Source organism: Rhodnius prolixus, unplaced genomic scaffold, assembly GCF_049639745.1.
Source record: "Rhodnius prolixus isolate KJV_2025 unplaced genomic scaffold, Rpr scaffold_9, whole genome shotgun sequence".
In the NCBI taxonomy this organism is placed as follows: domain Eukaryota; kingdom Metazoa; phylum Arthropoda; class Insecta; order Hemiptera; family Reduviidae; genus Rhodnius; species Rhodnius prolixus.
Genome location: NW_027411604.1, coordinates 9,411,472 through 9,433,232, shown reverse-complemented (window position 1 = coordinate 9,433,232; position 21,761 = coordinate 9,411,472). Strand labels below are relative to the sequence as shown.

The following is a 21,761-nucleotide window of genomic DNA, read 5'->3' as shown; positions in this document are numbered from 1 at the left end:
ATTTTCACAATTAGCATCTAGTCTATCCAGTTATAACCACAAGAAAACACTTTTTACGTTTGTTTTGCTGCGGTTTTACAGCGAAAGGTGGAAGCCTATCGAAGCAAATCTACTCCATTTTGTTTAAGAAATGTGTAAATATGTTATTTATAAAATAAATTGTAAGCCATGTTATTTTACCTGTTGATTTTTTCTTTTAGAAGTTACAAAAAATGTGTGGAAAAGGGGGTTAATGAACCCCCGATTTACGGTACATTAAAATGATGGGAGACTCAGAGTGAGTTAAAAAAAAAATATATTAAAATAGTACTTTGGTTATTCGATAAAAGTTTGCCAAAAATAATCTATCCGCAAAGGAAATAACAATTAAAATAAATAGTATTGCAACAATGTTTTATTACGTAATTAAGTGCAAATTTTAGGACACATACAGCTTCTCATCTTTTTTCTCAATTCCCCATTCCTTCCGGAAATAGGAGTTTTTTTTTTCTGCATGGTAAATGTTTATAAAGCGGAAGTATTGAGTCACATTTGCACATAACTCATTGTGACACTGGCTGTCATTTCCAGCTACTAACAGAGTAACCTTCTCCACTTTTATCTCTTTTTAACCTTCCCAGTTATTTATATGTCAAGTAGGTGAAGTAATGATTGGTTCACTCATGATCCTGAAATTACTGCTAGAAGCAATTTCATCATATCCAGTTTTACACCGGTGGCAGATTTCTTAGACATTTCTCTCCCAATTTATGGCACAGTAATTAAGGAAGGTGCAGACACTTTACCTCAGAAGGCTGTGGTACTAAAATTAGGTATACATATAAGATTGTTTAAATTTTTCTACTGAGACTTCCTAAGCTATGAAAAACTAAATTGAGTACAGATTGGAACGCCGCGTCACTATGTAGTTAAAAGAATGTGCCAATAAAATAAGTGACAATGAACATCGAATCAGATATATATTTAAAAAACTTTAGGAGAACTAAAATGCTTTTTTGGTAGTAAGTTTGGATGGGTAGCTGTTAGAATAAGACTTTTTCGCATCTTTCTGGCTAAGACTCATGCACCACTCCTGCGATCCTTTTGACCCATTTGGAAACAATGAGCTTTACCACAGTGTTGTTAACTAGAGTTGGCCTCGAAAAACAGATTAAGTAGCTATCAATTTAAAGGATCTAGCTGAAAATTAGATTTGATTAGAAGGAATGAAAGGGCTAAATAGAATAAAAGATAATATTACTAAGAGTTTAATGGCTAGCATTAACGCTAACTTAGGAACAAGAATTACAATAACTTACTAGGGTAACTATATATAATATTCAATTACTGATTGAATTGGTAAGATGGATAACGAGTGGCATAACGACGTAAATACTTCGAGAATAGGGGTCGAGGCAGAGGGTATGGTTTGGCGTCCTTATATACTCTGATGCAGCTTCTATTGTCCTGGGCCTAATTGGCTTCCACAGCCAAGTTTTTCATTTTTTTGGAACTTCTGTGACATCACAACTAAATAAGGTAGGGTCCCGTACAAGCTGCACATTGTCACCTCCAATCTGAAGGCCATGAAGAAGTAAACAAAGCTCTATGTACAGCTGAGAACGTGTCTAAAAGTGCCACATTAAGCTGGAGATTCTCTTTCAAACTTCTAAGCAGCTCATCTGTATCCATCCCCTCACTGAATGTCACTCACGGTCCAGTGGCTTACACGTGTTTCCCTCTAGTAGATTTATATGGAGCTCAGGCCTAATGTAGAGTAACTGAAGCGGTGATAGATGATGACGCCTCTTCACTAGCGCGTTAGACATTCAATCCTCTCTAGATACTTCCGCCTCCTTACTAGTTCGTCATGATGATCCTTTCTTAAACTCCACCTTTACTTTATCTCTATCTTTACTTTCCTAAAGTTTTAATTTTATTTTTAAAGCATTAAAAGAAAGTTCGAATTTCATAATCGGTTAAAATTTCTCACTGAAGTTATTTTTAGAAGTACCTGCTTTTAAAAACTGCTAATTACATTTACTCAGAAATTGCACTTTGCAACAACTTATTCGACACTAATTGAATTTTACAAGTGTCAAACTATCTTATGATACTTGTGATATCTTGTAAAAAACATTCTAAAATGGGAATAACTTGCTAGCAAAAACTATGGTCGGAAAAAAATTACGAATAACTAAAAGACCAATTCGACCCTTCTAGGTACATTTGGCCATCACGAATTATAATCACAAATTATATTTTTTTAACTTTCAAATTTTCATTGCGTCTTCTAAATTTCTATTTCTATTGCCTTTGTTGCATAATACGAGTATAGAGTAGGTCGGCTAGTTTTAGATGTAAAGGTTCATAAAGATGGTAAATCATTACTATATTTACAAGAAACTTCTTATTTTCAACCATTAGAATTCTATTCTTACGCTAGGGCTTGATCATACACACTAAGTCGACTAGTTTTGAATGTAGAAGTTCAGGAAAATTGGAAATCTTTGCTAGTTTTATTGTAAATCCCTTATTCTTCTTCTAACATTCTATCTCTAAGCATTGGGTTAGATAATACACCTTACGTCTGCTAGTTTTGAGTGTAGAAGTTCAAAAAGAAAAAAAAACTTAGACAAGAAAAGAAGCACATCTTTTCTAGTATAACATCATTTTCCCAAAAAATTAAAATTAGGGACGCACAGGATTTGAATTTTGTTTCTTCCACTTATACTAGTCCACGTTAATATCTACTACACCCGAACTCTCCGCATAACGGCGGCGAAGAGTGAATCCCAATGATGCCAGTATGGTAGAAGATCATTTAAGTGTTGTATAGAAGTTAGATCAATGGATTCCTGATCAGAGAGGCAATGAAGAGGCTAAGTTGTTAATGGATAGCTGGGAATTGATGGGGTTGGCGGATATCAACCGTATTTATATAAAAGTTAGGAGCTACCGGAAACGTATTGTCTTAATTTGCTAAAATGCTTTTCAATTTGCTTTTTGCAATTGACAGATTTGTTTTTCTCTATTTCTCTATTTTAGGTTCACGGCAAGTGGATAAAAAAAACAGGAACTTTTAGACAAGAGGAATAAGTCAAAAAAGGCCTAATTTTGAATTGATTTTCCCTTTGACATCCACAGGATTTTTTTTAAAAAGATTTATAGGTGAATTGTTAAGTGTGATTTTCCCCAAAAAATGAAGTGCTAAACCTGGTTTAATTTGTAATTAACTCATATGCAGTATCAGTAACCTGGTTAAACTAGAATGGTAAAGATTTAATTAAACAAGCAACCTGAAAAGCATAACTTGTTGAATAGATGAAAATTCTGATACTACTTATCTGAATTCAACAAAAAATTAAGGTGGAAATTGACTAAACAGCTATTAGAATGTAGGACAAGTTTGAAGTTAAAACTGAGTAGAAATAATTTACAAGAAGTGTCATCTACCTGACCACAAAGATCAGTTAGCTGGATAGAAGAGATGACCTTAAAGTATCAGTAGTTTGAATTGTAAATGTTGTTAATAATTTTCATTTAAAATCAGGTAAATTAATGTTCCAGATAAATAGAATGGTGACTTTATTAAAAACTAAAAATGGTATTCATCATAAAGTAAATCCTAAATTTAGTAACAGTTCAGATTATTTTTCAAATAGAACATTTAGAGACATAGAATTAATATTAAAAGCCAGAACAGAATCATTTTGCTAAAATGATAGACCCTTTAAACCTGATACTAGCCACTTATATACACTATGTAATCTGAATCGAGTAGAGGATATAGTACACTTTATTTGCTTATGTCCTATTTTAATCCCATATTGTTTAAAATATATTAATTAAAAAAAAATCTAAATGATAAATATTTATATACTATATTAAACGGTTGCAATTAGTATAATTTATGTTATTATTTAAAAGAGACCCTTAATTACAGGAAATTAATAAATAAAAAGAATTTAATTGCAATTAAAATGTGTTTTATTTAGTTTTTTGCAAGAGTATTTATTTGTTTTTATTTATTATTTTACTCACAAGTGAATATATTTATACTTCAACTCTGCGGACGAGTTCACTCCATGATTTAATTGTTATTATTTATTGTACTTAGTCACTTATGTATACAGCTGAAAGTAAATAAACACTGATAATTATTAGTGACTATTATTATTGCTATTTGCCCGGTGGTGATGTACAGCTGCTGCGACTGAAGCTAAGCAAGTTGTGAGTTCGATCGTGACAGCGCTAGCATCGTTGCTAACGCCCAACACCCACAGTTTTCGAGAAAGTTTTCTGTGTAGGGAATTAAAAATACATAAAGGTAAGTAAACAGGCTAGGCTCTGTCTCTCCACACATACCTGTAATACTATACACTCTGATAGCAACTTCGCTCAAACAGATTATAAAAACCTTCTATAAAAAAATACAACGTAAACGACAATACTTGGACTTTTTCAAAGATTGTACTATTTGAAATAGTTTTTTACGGATTATGTACATGAACTAATACGGTAACATCTAATTCTTGGCTATCGTGTGGGTACATTCCATCTCTGGTTTAGTAATTAAATGTATAAAGCTGAAATCATAATCTTTCCAGTCAAACTAGACGAGGATTCATAATTTTTTCCATTCATTTTGCAATCGGAACAACAAATTCGGGCTATCGTTTGTGTAAAATTCACGTCTGGCTTATTTATTAAAACATTAAAGCTGAAATCTCTATCTTTTGTTCAAAACTAGAGGAGAATTACTCATTCTACCATTAATTTTTCAATGGTAATTACAAATTCCGGCTACTCTGTGTGTACAATCCACTTTTGCCTTAGTTATTAAAAGTATTAAGAAGAAATCACAATTTTTTCCAATCAAATTAGACGAGAACTCATTATTTTTCTATTAATTTTGCTATCATAACTTCAGTTGCCATGTGTGCACATTCCATCTCTGGATTAGTAATTAAATGTATAAAGCTGAAACAACAATCTTCCCAGTCAAAGTAGACGAGAATTCATTATTTTTCCTTTTATTTTGCAATTTTAACTTCAAATTCGCGCTTCCCTTTGTGTACAACCCACGTTTGACATTAAAACTGTCCGGTAGGACAATAATTGTAATGGGTTGATGGTCAAAAACTGCCCGAAAAAGCGTAACGTTGAAAAACACCCAACTTTCACAATTTTTTTTCTCTTTTTCTGTAAAAGATAAAATTCCCAAATTTTCTTTATAATAAAGGGCGAATTTTCCTTTATAACTGTATTTTTTTGCACCAAACCAGATCTAATAGATTTCAAGAAAAAAGTTGGAAAAAACTACATTTTCAGAAAATTTTTTTGTTCCTTGTAGATTTTTCTTGATTTTTTCGGAATTTTATGTAGATGTGTCTTTTGGGGGTCTGAACATCGAATGAGAGAGGACTTAGCCCTTAACTATGTAAGCCCCTTCCAAAATTATTATTATTACTAATAATTATATAAAGAATTGTAAACAGATTTATTATATTAATTAATAATTTGTTCGTGGGGCACACTTTTCTTAAAATGAATAAAGCTTTTTTTAACTAACAATTATTCACATAAATAAACTACAATATAACAAAATGGAAAAATAAAATAAAAATCCTTCTTCCACAAGAAATTTGACTGATCAAGATAGTACTTGAATAACCTGTTTATAACCTTTACAAAGTTCACTCATTTCAATTAGAAGGACTTTTCTTCTACAGTAATTGTTTGTATTTTATATAATAATAAAGTGTTACAATTTATGATATCAATACTTGCATATTGTTTAATTTAAGTGTTAGTGACTTTGAAATTGATGTAGGTTTTCATTATGTGTTAATGTCCTTCATCAGGGTAGGATTTGTAAAACAAGAAAACAGAAGTTAAGTGTAACGTATCTTCAACATTATGTGCACGTGCATCACTTGTGTATTTATTATTGTTATTTTCAAAAGATAATTTGATGGAAAACTGGAAAGCCTCACTTTGAAGAAATCATGTCGTACGTTATGTTTTAGAGTAAACCACCGTTTAGGTATTGCTTTATAGGTTTCAGCCATATATTATATGAAAAAATAGGTTCTCAAATTGGTTTTTAAAGTTATTATACATAAAAGGAAATGGATTGAAAGAACTTCCTGTAAATAGATTTACGATATGTTTCTAGAAGAAACTTATAATATTCCATAAACAAAATCTCCCTTGAAAATGATATATTGTAAGTTTCATTGGTATATTTCCATTAAATTCATACTAAAAGTTTGATTTTGATGAACAGAATCTATTGATACAGCAAAAGAAATTATTTGAATTGAATGAAGTTACCAGACATTCAGTTTTTGAAGGTGAACTGTTTAATTGAGTTTTTTTTGAATTTTTAAAGAAATCTTCTGACTTAATTGCGTTAATTTGCTATCTAGCATGCCTTTTAACGATATATCATTAAATACCTACTAAAATTTCAACCCTGATCTCTTTTGGTTAATGGACACACGAAGGTTGTCTGATTTGTCTTATAGTTTCTCGAAAACAACTACACCAATTTGATTTAAACTTTGGATAATTATTGAACATATCATATTCTATTATTTTTATTGAAAACTATTATCTGAGATGTAATTCCGAAGTGATTTTCGGAGTGGCAGTCCAATTCTGGACCTTCACTCTTAACTACTTAAGGACGTGTTCTTATTAACTTAAAAGACGGTTCAATCACTGATTAAATAGTAAAGATAATTTATTAATTAACCAAAATTTCAATTTTAATAGAAATCAATCGAGGCAATTTTCGAGAATCGCCAGAATGAAGTCGTAAGTTCTAGCTTTCTATTTTCGTCTTGAAAACACAGTTCAAAAAATTAATTTAGGCAAAAACTAGTCTAATTAAAGTGAAAAAAGGAAAAATAATGATATATGTAATTTAACAATAAGTTGGAACTATTAATATCCACGTCATAAAGTAGTCCCTAATAAATAAATAAATTAATTAATCAATTAAAGTCAAAATTTTATGAAATTCAATGTAAGTTGATTAAATTATTTTTAATATTTGTAAAGCAGCACATATGTAGAACCATATGTATGTACACACGTGGCGGCCATCTTGCCACTTTAACTCATGCTCACGTCCAGGCAGCATCGCAGTAGCAAGGTAAGTTCATTTTCTTAATTAAAATTGAAAATATTCTATCAAATTTGTATTATTATTAATGTAATAGTAAAAAAGGAAGAAGATTATTTACAAATTTAGTATTTTACACAATTTTATTTAATTAAAATCGAAAAAAAGGAGCTGTCTCCCAAAGAGACTTGTTCCAACAGGCATGAATTTTTATTTCTTGGAATTAATTAGTGTTTTTTTGTTAATTATCGATCTCTTAACTACTATTTAATTGTTTTTAATGATATTTTTGAAATATTTATTTTTTATAATAAAAATTTGATGGAAATTAAGGTATTTTTTTTTAAATTAAAACTGTCCGGTAGGACAGTTGTATAAGGGTTGATCATCAAAAACTGCACGAAAAAGCGTAACGTTGAAAAACACCCAACTTTGACAAATTTTTTCTCTTTTTCTATAAAAGATAAAATTCCCAAATTTTCTTTAAATTATAGGGCAAGTCCTCCTTTATAACTGTAATTTTTTTGTCAAAACCCAGATTTAATATATTACGAGAAAAAAGTTATTGAAAATGAGCAAAAACGGCATTTTCAAAAATTGGTCTTGTTCTTGTTGTTGTTGTTGTTGTTGTTCTTCTTGTTGTTACCTTTTTTGTAAACAACGTAGCGCCTAAACGCGTGAACCGATTTTCATGAATGAGGTGTCATTCGTTTCGGAATTTTATGTAGATGTGCCTTTTGGGGGTCTCGACGCTGTACATCAAATGGGGGAGGAGTAAGCCCCATATATGTGAGGCCCCTTCTCAAAATTATTATTACTAATAACTCTGAAAATGTTAACCCGATTTTAATAGAATTTGGCAGGATGAAAGGTTTAGGGCACTCCTACGTAACATTTAAACGACGTTCTGCTCTTACCCTTATTAGGGGGAAGTATGGTAATCGTTTCAAATTATCGAAACGTGAACCGATTTTCATGAATGAAGTGTCATTCGAATCGAAATTTTGTACAGATTTGCACTTTAAAAGTCTCGTCGCTATGACTCATAAGGAGGGGAGTTTGCCCCACCCAAGTAAGGCCTTTTCTAATACTATTATTACCAATATTTCTATTACGCTTAGTTCGATTTGGATAAAATTTACCACGAAGAAGTGGTTAAAGCTCCTCTACGTGGCTGTGAAGTGCCACCATGCTCTTACACCTACTAAGAGGAAGTACTGCAATCGTTAAAATTATCAATGAGTGAACCTATTTACATCAATGAATTCGATTCAAAATATTTGCCTTTTAGGGAGAAGTACTGTAATCGCAGTTTATTTTTCTTACTCCTCTTAAAAGGAAGTACTGAAATCGCTTTTTAATTTTGCTATTTACGTACAAATACCTTCCTATTTTATTCAAAACGCTTTCTCTAAAAAATTGTTATTGAGGATGGTTTGGGGGACCGCAACTATAATCATTCTTTAAAAAGATCGCTCCAGTGGTAGTTACGGTTCGGACTTAACACCTTTTTAGGTTATAATGGTAGAATTTATTATTCCAAATTTTAATAAAATCTGTAAAGCAGATATGTAACTTTGCAAAACAGACAAAAAGGAAAATCTATCCAAAAAGTCCAAAAATCTCCTTAACAAAAACTTACAGTTTAAAATGTTAAGTATAAGGGTTGATTAAACGCCAAAAGGTACACAAATCAGCAAGTACCCAACATTTCATTAATATTTAAGTAATTTTACTGCATTAAATTTCATTTATTTTTTTGAATTTATTAGAGGTCACAGACCCTTATGCTGGCCATTTTCGTCTACAAAATATTTGTTCAAATAGAACACTATTTCTTAGATTGACTGTAATATCTAATCAACAAACTATTAATCACAGGTTAAAAAAAAAACTTTATAAAAAAAAAATATGAGGTTAAAAAATTCAAAAACTTTTTTCAAAAATGCTTGCACCAACATTCATCAATGATTTTGTTTATTTTATTTATTTATTTTTATTTTTAAATAAAAATCTTCGGTTTAAGTTCGTAATTCGATTAAAGCAATTGTTACTTTATTTAGTAGTCAAGCGTTTTTAATAATAGGTAATAATTAATCTGGCTTTATCGCAAATAATATAGTTTTCTTCAATTCTCAATCTAGGTATTCTTACCGCAGTGTTATATATTTGGAATATAAGATATGCATATTTTTATGACAGCTAATTATACCAGTATTTTACCTACTATAAGTAAAATTAGAGGGACTACATTAAATTACAATTGAGAAATGAATAATTATTGTTGAATAATTTACTGGATATTACCTATGCGTTATTTGTACTCACAAATACTTCGGTAAGAAGAATTCTAGACAGAAATATTGTTTTAAATCCGTGATTCAAATTTAAACAGTAGCCGACTCTAACTTTGTCTTTTTCTATTTTAACATGCATGTATATGTGACTACTCAGAATAAAGGGCCTAATAAAGATAAATCAGAAGAATAATTTGGAATAAAGCTATAATAAAGTACCTATTTAATTACGAAGATATAATATACATTTTATCATAATTATAACAAAAAATAAAATATTATGAATGAACTAAGGGAAGGGATTAGCTATGCGGTTAGCGTATTGGATTCCCACGTGGAGGTTCCGGGTTCGAATCCAGCTGCTGACCCTTAGATTTTCTCTTCCTAAGAGCTTCTTACAGCTCACTGACCGGTGATGGACAGTGTTGTCTGTAACGAAAGAACACTGTCCGGAGGCCGGCAGTGCACCGAAAAAAACTCCGGGCGCCAATAACCTCATATGTTGACGCGATTTAAATCAATAAAAAAAAAAATTATGAATGAACTGGCCAGCATAAGGGTCTGTGACCTCTAATAAATTCAAAAAAATAAATGAAATTTAATGCAGTAAAATTACTTAAATATTAATGAAGTATTAATGAAATGTTGGGTACTTGCTGATTTGTGTACCTTTTGGCGTTTAATCAACCCTTATACTTAACATTTTAAACTGTAAGTTTTTGTTAAGGAGATCTATAAAATAATGTTTTGCTCACTTATGTATTATTGTAATGCATGATAAAAAAATTCTAATTTAACTTAAATTAGCCCAAATTTAACTTCAGTTGACACAAATTGATTACATTAATTTTGCCCACATTTCACTTAATTTTACTTAAATTTAACCCAAAATTGAACATGTTCCAGTTGAATTGAATTCATAAGTAGTCATGTAATTTTTTTTTTTTTTTCAATTTTCTGTCTTTTACACTGCTGTTTTATTAATTTATAGATATTTTTGTACAATTTATATAGTTAATGAACAAATTGAGGCAAATAAAGAATTTTTTTAAAATAATTGCGTTTTCAATAATTTTATTCCTACTTATTTATCTCCTTAACAAAAACTTACAGTTTAAAAAGTTAAGTATAAGGGTTGATTAAACGCCAAAAGGTACACAAATCAGCAAGTACCCAACATTTCATTAATACTTCATTGATATTATTTAAGTAATTTTACCGCATTAATTTTTATTCATATTTTTTAAAATTTATTAGATGTCCCAGACCCTTATGCTGGCCATTTACATCTACAAAATATTTGTTCAAGTAGCACTGTAGATTAACTATAATATCTATTTTATATATAACAATCAAACTAAAACGTTATAAAAAATGAAAAAAAATATGAGGCTAAAAAATTCAAATACTTCTTTTAAAAAAATGCTCACACCAACATATATTAATTATTTTGTTTATTTGAATTTTTAAATAAAAGTCGTCGGTTTAAGTTCATTCTTCGATTAAAGTAATTGTCATTTTATGAAGTAGTCAAATGTTTATAATGATAGATAATAAATTAATCTGGCTTTATCATAAATAATATAGTTTTCTTCAATTACATTCTCAATCTAGGTGTTCTTCCCACAATGTTGTATATGTGTAATATAAAAAAAATAAGATATGCTTATTTTTAGGACAGCTAATTATTCCAGTATTTTACTATAAGTAATGTTATATTATTATACCAGATGATACTTCTAAACTAAATAATAATACTTAACAAATTCTTTATTTAAAAGACAAAACAAATAAACAATACAAATTGGTTACATACATTACTCAAAACAATACAAAAACCTTCTCTAGCGTTCATAACCTTATTCATACCTGTTGTTCCCGCCATAACACTTCCCACCTTCAAAATTTTGACCATCAACTTTATAACGATTACACATATTTTGTTGTTGTTTGTTTGTTATGTGAGTACAATACCTCAATTCCATTCTTATTTTTAATTATTTAATTTAATCAATTTAATTAATTATTTATTTAATTCCTTTCCTATGCATTAGTAATTTGTAGAAATCTTTTAAAATATAAATGCAAAATACAAAATATTTAGATGTGAACCCTGGAAAGAGTGTCCGCAATTACATTGTCCTTTCCTTTTATATGAGACACAACAAGGTGGTAGTCTTGCAACAATAGACACCACCTGAGCAGTCTTTGATTATTGTTTTTCATCCTTTCAATAAACTGAAGAGGGTTGTGGTCTGTTAATACCAAAGTTGGTTCAATTGATGAGTTTACATATACCTCAAAATGTTGTAACGCTAATATTAGAGCCAGACATTCTTTCTCGATAGTCGAGTAATTTTGTTGGTGTCTCGAGAATTTCTTTGAAAAATAGCAGATTGGATGATCGACACCGTTGTCATCTTCTTGCAAGAGCACAGCTCCAGCCCCCCTATCGCTTGCATCCACTGCTAATTTGAATTGCTTACCAAATTGTGGCGCTGACAGCACTGGTCCCCTTGAGAGTATAGCCTTAATTCTCTCAAAAGCTTTTTCACATTCTTGTGACCATGTAAAGGTCGAATCTTTTCTTAAGAGGTGTGTAAGTGGGTCTGATACAGTGGAGAAGTTTCTACAAAATTTTCGGAAGTAGCCTGCCATTCCTAGAAACCTCATCAACTCCTTTCTATTCTTTGGGACCGGGAAATCAGTAATATTTCGCACTTTAGCATCGATTGGCCTTATTTGACCATGTCCTATGACGTGCCCAAGAAATATTATTTTCGCACACCCAAACTCACTTTTGGCCAAGTTGATCGTTAAGTTGGCTCGAGAAATTCTATTAAAAATTTCTTCGATTGCTCTTAGATGGTCTTCCCACGAATTATGATACAGTACAACATCATCAATATAGCATTCGCAGCCAGTCAATCCATGAATGATTAAATTTACTAAGCGTTGAAACGTAGCCGGGGAATTTTTCATGCCAAAAGGCATGACTTTGTATTGAAAAAACCCGCCCGGTGTAACGAATGCTGACAATTCCTTCGCTCTGTCAGTCAAAGGAACTTGCCAGAACCCCTTAAGCAAATCTATTTTGGTCATAAACTCTGCTTGACCTACTCGGTCTATGCAGTCGTCTACTCGTGGTATCGGAAATGAATCCGCTTTCGTAACCTTATTAAGCCTCCTGTAGTCGGTGCAGAGGCGAAAGGAGTTGTCAGCTTTAGGTACAAGCACGCATGGAGAACTCCACTCGCTTTGACTGGGCTCAATTAGATCATTCTCCAGCATGTATTGGACCTCTGAATCCATTATACGATGTTTGAAGGGATTTATCCTGTAAGGATGTTGTCTAATTGGAGTTGAATTCGTGACTACTATATCATGGTAAATCATATTGGTGCGAGTGGGGGTGTCGGAAAATAGATGTTGATTTTTCAAAATCAGTTGCTTTATTCGAGTTCTTTGAGAATCTTCAAGGTAAAAAAGTTTTTCATCCAAGTGGTGTAGGATCGTAGAATTGTTTAATTGGAATGGTATAAATTTTCCCTGTTCAATATCTTCACACTGATCTTTTTCATCTGTAGCATTTACCATAAAAACAGGCCTTGTTGGTTCTTGTGAAGTGCTTCTTTCTACATACCTTTTTAGCATATTTATATGGCACAATTGTTGATTTTTCCGCCTATCTGGTGTATTGATTACATAATTTACATCACTAAGTTTGGTCACAACAGTATAGGGTCCCATATACCTTGCCTTTAAAGAATTTCCAGGAACAGGAAGCAGAGCGAGGACTTTATCTCCCGGCTGGAAGCATCTATCATGAGAATGGGTATCAAACCGGAGTTTCATTTTCTCTTGAGAGACCTTAAGGTTTTCTTTTGCTACTTGACAAGCGTTAGTTAGTTTCGTGCGAAAATTTATAACGTACTGAAGCAGATTAATAGGTGGTGATTCACAGGATAAAATTTTCTCGTTGAGGAGCTTCAAAGGACCACGGACCTCATGGCCGAATACCAGTTGAAATGGGCTAAACCCCAGTGACTCTTGGATTGAATCCCTAACTGCAAAAAGGAGAAAATGTACCCCATCGTCCCAGTCTTTCCCTGTGTCAAGGCAATAAGTTCGCATCATGTTTTTTAAAGTTTGATGGAATCTTTCGAGAGCCCCCTGGCTCTCAGGATGATAAGCGGAGGATTTTGTTTGTTCAATTCCTAAAATGTAAGAGACTTGTTGGAAAATGCTCGACATGAAGTTCGTTCCTTGATCGGACTGAATCCGTTTAGGAAGTCCTACAAATGCGAAGAACTTACTTAAAGCCGTAACTATAACTTGCGCTTTTATAGTTTTAAGAGGAAACGCTTCTGGGAATCGGGTTGTCATGCACATGATTGTGAGGAGATATTCATTGCCTTTCCTTGTTTTAGGTAAGGGTCCTACACAGTCAATCAGAATACTACTGAATGGTTCTTCTATAGCAGGAATAGGATGCAATGGAGCTTTAGGGATTTTATCATTGGGTTTACCCACCATTTGGCAGGTGTGGCATGAACGGCAGTATTCGGAGACGCTGGACCTTAATTTCGGCCAGTAAAAATAGTTTAGTATTCTATTGTATGTTTTGTTTACTCCCAGATGACCCGCTAATGAAACATCATGAGCGAGATTTAAAATCTGTGGTCTCAACTTATGTGGCACTACAATTTGGAATTTGGTGGCCCAATCACTGTTTGTTGGGACATTTGGGGGTCTGTATTTTCTAAATAGAATATTATTTTTTAAAAAGAAACATATGGGATTTTGTGAGGCCTCCTCCTCGCTCAATGCCCCCTCTTTTAATTTTGAAATTTCTTGATCATCTTGTTGCATTTGAGCGAAATCCTCACTTACAAGAGGAGAACAGGACTGCAGTAAGTCTCCTAATAATGTATCGGACAAGTGGTAATCTTGTTGGTCGTTTTCCTCTCTCTGTCTGCTCATACTCCGCGTAACTACACAAGAAGGAGACGCGGCAGAATCATGTTCCCCACACTCATTAAGACTGATTTTTGGTTCAGGATTGTGTACCAATATCGGATTCGGTATCACTGTTCCGCCGGCTAAGTCGTTGCCTAAAAGCAAATGGACGCCTGCAAAAGGCAGAGAGTTAATTATACCAACATTCACCTCACCTTGGACTAAATTTGACGACAAATACACAGTACGAAGCGGGACTGTTAAATATTCACCGGACACCCCTTGAATGAGCACAGAAGCTTTAACTTGGTTATTCTGAAAAGCGGGGAGGGCATTGGCTAAGAGAAGCGATTGTGAGGCTCCCGTGTCCCTCAGAATTGTTATCTGCACACAGTCAGTGCCATCCATTTGAGAGGACACCGTCCCTTGTGACAAAAAGGGTTTGTATGTTTCCATTGGATCCGATAAAATTTTCGCAGAGTCACTACACACAACTCCGGATGGCTTTGGATTATCTAAAGAATTTTTCCTTTTTAATTTATAACACTCAGCGAGAACATGTCCTGGCTTTTTACAGTAATTACAAGTAAATTGAGGAAATGCACCCTGATTGTGCCCCCCAGTTCGCACTGGATTGTCCCGTTTAAATGCTAAATTAATATTAGGGCTAGCAAAATCTTTCGCATCGTCATTTTGAGTATGTGTTAGTACATATTCTTCTGCCAGTTTGGCAGCTGTTTCCAAGTCCACAACTTGTTTTTCCTCCAAAAATAAACGAATTTGTTTACTAACACATGATTTGAATTCCTCCATTAGTACAAGTTGTTTCAACTTATCAAAATTACGTTCAACACCTGTTGAAACACACCATCTGTCAAACAATTGCTCTTTTTCTCTCGCGAACTCTATAAAACTCTCTTCACTACTTTTAGTAAAACCCCTAAATTTTTGTCTGTACGCTTCAGGAACTAATTCATAAGCCTTAAGGATAAACTCTTTAACGACTGGATAAGAAGAGCTTTGTTCTATAGAGAGTTGCGTATAAACATCGCGAGCTTTCCCAGTAAACACGCTTTGCAATAGCATCGTCCAATACTGTTGAGGCCAACCCAGACTACAAGCTATTTTCTCAAAATGTAAAAAATATTTGTCTACATGTTGCTCTTGAAAGGAAGGTACCAATTTAATGTTTCTGGCAATATCAAAAAAATTATTATTACAAGTGTTAGTGTTTTTGCCTTGAGCAAATTCTAATTCTTTTAATCTTAAATGAATTTTTTCTCTTTCGAGTTCAACCTGCAGACGACAAAGTTCTAATCTGTCTTTATTCGAACAATCTAATTCACTAAAAGTACTTTCATGATCAACACTTTCTGTAGTATTAATTTCAAATATATTTTTATCAAGAAAAAATTGTATTAACCTATCCTTAATTTCACACTTTTTCATTGATGATTTAACCAAAGGAATTTCAAAAAGATTTACAATTTCTATCAAATCATCTTTTTTCGCAGTATTTAACATCTCCAAAGAAGGTGAAGTTTGAAATTTTAACAAATCAAAAGGCATAGTTACTGAAATTGTACTCACCAAACAAACAAATGGACTTTGTAAAAACAATTTTCTGTTTCGGAGCGGCCCCCAATTGTTATATTATTATACCAGATGATACTTCTAAACTAAATAATAATACTTAACAAATTCTTTATTTAAAAGACAAAACAAATAAACAATACAAATTGGTTACATACATTACTCAAAACAATACAAAAACCTTCTCTAGCGTTCATAACCTTATTCATACCTGTTGTTCCCGCCATAACAGTAAAATTAGGGGGACTAAATTAAATTACAATTGAGAAATGAATAATTATTGTAGAATAATCTACTTGTTATTAACTGTGTGTGATTTGTACTCACGAATATTTCGGTAAGACGAATTCAAGACTGAAATATTCTTTTAAATCCAAAAATATTGATTCAAATTTAAACAGTAGCCGACTCTTAGTCTTTTTCTACTTTAACATGCATGTATATGTGACTACTCAAAATAAAGGGCATATTAAAGATAAATCAGAAGAATAATTTGGAATAGAGTTAAAATAAAGTACCTATTTAATAACGAAGATATATTATACATTTTATCAAAATTATAACAAAAAAATATAATGAATGAACTGGCCAGCATAAGGGTCTGTGACATCTAATAAATTTTAAAAAATATGAATAAAAATTAATGCGGTAAAATTACTTAAATAATATCAATGAAGTATTAATGAAATGTTGGGTACTTGCTGATTTGTGTACCTTTTGGCGTTTAATCAACCCTTATACTTAACTTTTTAAACTGTAAGTTTTTGTTAAGGAGATTTTTGTACCCTTTGGATAGATTTTTCTTTTTGTCTATTTTGCAAAGTTACATATCTGCTTTACAGATTTTTTTAAAATCAGAATAAGCAATTCTATCATTATAACCTGATAAGGTGTCAAGTCGGAACCGTAACTACCACTGGTGAGATCTTTTTAAAGAATAATTATAGTTGCGGTGCCCAAACCATCCTCAATAACAAATTTTTTTTGAGAAAACGTTTTGAATAAAATAGGAAGGTATTTGTACTTAAGTAACAAAATTAAACTGCGATTTCAGTACTTTCTTTTAAGAGGAGTAAGAAAAATAAACTGCAATTACAGTATTGCTCCCTAAAAGGCAAAGATTTTGAATCGAACGACAATTCATTGGTGTAAATCGGTTCACTCATTGATAATTTTAACGATTGCAATACTTTCTCTTAGTAGGTGTAAGAGCATGATGGCACTTAACAGCCACGTAGAGGAGCTTTAACCACTTCTTCTTGCTAAATTTTATCAAAATCAGACAAAGCGTTATAGAAATATTAGTATTAATAGTTTTAGAAAGGGCCTTAATTTGGTGAGGCAAACTCCCCTCCTCATGAGGTATAGCGTCGAGACTTTTAAAGTGCAAATCTATACAAAATTTCGATTCGAATGACACTTCATTCATGAAAATCGGTTCACGTGTCAGATAATTTGAAACGATTGCTATACTTCCTCTTAACAAGTGAAAGAGCTGATCGCCGCTTTAATGTTACGTAGGGGAGCCCTAACTTAATCATCCTACCAAATTTTATCATAATCGGGCCAAGATTTACAGAGTAATTAGTAATAATAATTTTTGAGGGGGCCTTACATAAAGGGGGCTAACTCCTCTCCCATTCGATGTACAGCGTCGAGACCCCCAAAAGGCACATCTACATAAAATTCCGAATCGATTGACACCTCATTCATGAAAATCGGTACGCGCGTTTAGGCTGTACGTTGTTTACAAAAAAGGTAACAACAAGAAGAACAACAACAACAACAACAACAACAAGAACAAGACCAATTTTTGAAAAAGCCGTTTTTGCTCATTTTCAACAACTTTTTTCTCGAAATCTATTAGATCTGGGTTGATGCAAAAAATTACAGTTATAAAGGAGGGTTTGCCCTATATTTTAAAGAAAATTTGGGAATTTTATCTTTTATACAAAAAGAGAAAAAAAAAATCAAAGTTGGGTGTTTTTCAACGTTACGCTTTTTCGTGCAGTTTTTGACGATCAACCCTTATACAACTGTCCTACCGGACAGTTTTAATTAAAGTTAACTTAATTTGAAATTAGAATTTTATATTAAATTGAACTTAAGGGGTTTATTTACTTAAGAAATGTTACTAAAATTAAGAGTTTAAAAGTAGGCTATTTGAATATTTGAAATTTATAGATTCGAGTGATAATTTTTTTTTCTTCTTTTTAAATTATGAGTAGATAAGTGATGATTACATTAGATTATAGATATATGATATCTGTATTAATTAAATATTATCCTAAAAATGTTTCAAAAAGAATTTTTAATGAACACATTAAACTAATCAAGCAGAATTAGACAGCACAGGTAAAACGACTTTAAAGGGACACAAATCATTCCAGAACCTTTCATTTAAGTCAATTTAGAAATTCGTGGGTGCTTCAACCATTTTGCTTAAATTGCATCTACCTCTAGAAATGCATGTTATCCTCTTTATTACTTTTATATATATATATTTATTTGTTAATTATCCTCAATTTTGTTATCCTTCAAACTGATTTTTGCTAATATTTGTGATTTTGAATTATTACAGTTACTGAGTTCAGAGGGTTAAAATCCCCGGAAGTGATTCCTTTCAGTTTTATTAAGATGAACAGCCAGTGCGTTTAAAATCTAAAAAAAAAAAAAAAAAATACTTCGGAATCTTCTAAGTACAGATATAATTTTTGATGAAACCAAGAGGAAGAAGTTAACAGATAGGATGAAGTATTTGATGAGGAACTATCCTGCCCAAGCAAGACATTACACCCCAAATTTGTGATGCAAAAACAGGACCTAAAAAAATGACAATTTAGATCTAATTATGAGCATTAAAGAGTTGGAAATGTTGTAAAAATTCGACTCATATCTTAACGTGTATGCTGGAACTAGTTTACGTTTATATCATTTAAATGGAAACAAAATATACAAAAATGTAATTTTATTTAATGATGACGCTTTTTAAATTGCCATTAACTAATTTAGCAAATTTAGTGCTCAAATCGAAATAAATAGAGTTTAGATGTTGGTTATTCAACTTTTAGCTTGAAATTAGAATCGAGCTGCAGACTTTGATATTAATGGAACATGCCATCACAAAGCTGCGATGAAATAATACATCTAAAAAGTTTTTCTCTTTATTTTGTAATGGAGAAGGTATGGATTCAATTATTTACAGAATTCAATTTCAAAAGTTTTGGTTCAATAGAAGGTAAGCTGACTTGAATTCTATGGGTGGATTTAGGCTTTTTGTAATTTTAAATTAGGCTTACAACTTAATTATGACTCCTTAGAGGCTTCATCCCCAAGGAGTAATGCATCTGAGGTGTCATAACTAAGTTGTGGGACTGTACATATGTTACTCTAGTGATGTTAATCAAAGATATATGAGCGAATTATCAAAATATAAAACGATAAATTAAAAAAAAATATCTGGAGTCTTCCGAAGGCAGTTTTGTGAATGTGGGAATTCATTTTGAAGCCCCTAATGTTCCTACCAAACCCACGACTCCACTAGTTGGCAATTAACAGCCTGAACGCTTCAACGAGTTCCTCTTCTCAAAATACCGAAACAAAGAAGGAATTGTAAACCACCAGTTAGTGCTTCTGTTGCTTCTACATTCACGGCGCCAGGCTTTTCAGTCATCAATCACCCCTTCATCAAGGTACCTCTTACTGTGGCTTTACTGGTTTCAAAGCTGGTTTCCAACTCTTCCTCTACATCTCTATTCCACAATAGAACACCAGTCTTCCTTTTACACATCCAATCGTTCTTCGCCCCCATTCCATCAACTTCAACTTCATGACTTCACCAACCTTCTTCACTGACAAGCAATTCTGCGCAGGATCTCTAGGGCTTTTATTATTTTGAAAAAAAAAAAAATCTTACCAAAGAAAAAACAGGCATTTTATATTCAAAGGATTCTAGCTCTACAACTAGCCTCTACTCATAAACAGCTTCCGCAACATGATCTAAACCATTCTGACGTCTGCTTATTCCATCAGGCACTTTATATTCAAAGGATAGCTCTACAACTAGCCTCTACTCATAAACAGCTTCCGCAACATGATCTAACATGATTCTGACGTCTACTCATTCCATCAGGCATTTTATATTCAAAGGATAGTTCTACAACTAGTCTCCACTCATAAACAGCTTCCGTAACATGATTTAAACCATTATGACGTCTACTTATTCCATCAGGCATTTTATATTCAAAGGATAGCCCTGCAACTAGCCTCTACTCATAAACAGCTTCCGTAACATGATTTAAACCATTTTGACGTCTACTTATTCCATCAGGCATTTTATATTCAAAGGATAGCCCTGCAACTAGCCTCTACTCATAAACAGCTTCCGTAACATGATTTAAACCATTTTGACGTCTACTTATTCCATCAGGCATTTTATATTCAAAGGATAGCCCTGCAACTAGTCTCCACTCATAAACAGCTTCCGTAACATGATTTAAACCATTATGACGTCTACTTATTCCATCAGGCATTTTATATTCAAAGGATAGCCCTGCAACTAGCCTCTACTCATAAACAGCTTCCGCAACATGATCTAAACCATTTTGACGTCTACTTATTCCATCAGGCATTTTATATTCAAAGGATAGCTCTACAATTAGCCTCTACTCATAAACAGCTTCCGTAACATGATCTAAACCATTCTGACGTCTACTTATTCCATCAGGCATTTTATATTCAAAGGATAGCTCTACAATTAGCCTCTACTCATAAACAGCTTCCGTAACATGATCTAAACCATTCTGACGTCTACTTATTCCGTCAGCCATTTTATATTCAAAGGATAGCTCTACAACTAGCCTCTACTCATAATCAGCTTCCGTAACATGATCTAAACCATTCTGACGTCTACTTATTCCGTCAGCCATTTTATATTCAAAGGATAGCTCTACAACTAGCCTCTACTCATAATCAGCTTCCGTAACATGATCTAAACCATTCTGACGTCTACTTATTCCGTCAGCCATTTTATATTCAAAGGATAGCTCTACAACTAGCCTCTAATCATAAACAGCTTCCGTAACATGATCTAAACCATTCTGACGTCTAACTATTCCATCAGGTCAGCCAGTGATAACTTTGACATCGATTTTCCTCAAAACCATTTTCTTCTGTCGTATAAAAAACATATGAATCTTCCAAACTAATTTCTACTTCTCTGGAGAGGCTCTCATTGTTGGCCAAGGATAATTCAACTTTAATGTTTCTGCATAAATCTCCAATAGTGGTAAAATTTCGATTTTTCTTCAATAATTTGGATCGTTTAACAAGTTCTAAGTTTCCGAACCTCACCTTTAAAACAATGCTTTTAATGTGTTCTGTGATTTGTTTCGAAATTAATGCTTTACTTTAGGATCTGTAATTCAAAGTGTTTTTTTATAAACATCAAAATTAACTGTGGCAACACTCAATTGCACTGAACATTAGTCTACTTGAACTGTAGTCTGCTTGTGTAATCTGTAGATAGGGTGCTCTTCCACCATTAACCCCCAATCGTAGTGCATGGTAAATATAAGTGGTAAATTGTGAAAATGTAAATGATTATTCCAATACCCATGCTCAAGCGAGGGGGACAGTTTTTAGCTTACAAGGAATGCAATGTAGATACCAGAATTTGAGCATTATCAAAGTTTCCTTTGTGCAAAATATAAAACGAACTTTCACAAAAAGCACAATGGCTATATAGGAATCAAAACGGTTTAGCTTTTATAAAACTAAACCTCCAAAACTTGCACTCA

General features: G+C 32.6%; 1 long non-coding RNA gene across 1 annotated transcript in view; it reads left to right on the top strand.

The window, feature by feature from the left end:
• Positions 1 to 21,412, top strand: part of LOC141454498 (uncharacterized) — a 64,918-nt gene extending 43,506 nt beyond the window's left edge. Inside the window, exons 3-5 of the long non-coding RNA XR_012458748.1 lie at positions 3,028 to 4,309; positions 7,051 to 7,144; positions 18,545 to 21,412. This is a non-coding gene — a long non-coding RNA (uncharacterized lncRNA). The remainder of the gene's footprint in view (positions 1 to 3,027; positions 4,310 to 7,050; positions 7,145 to 18,544) is intronic.
• The last annotated feature ends 349 nt before the right edge of the window (positions 21,413 to 21,761 follow it).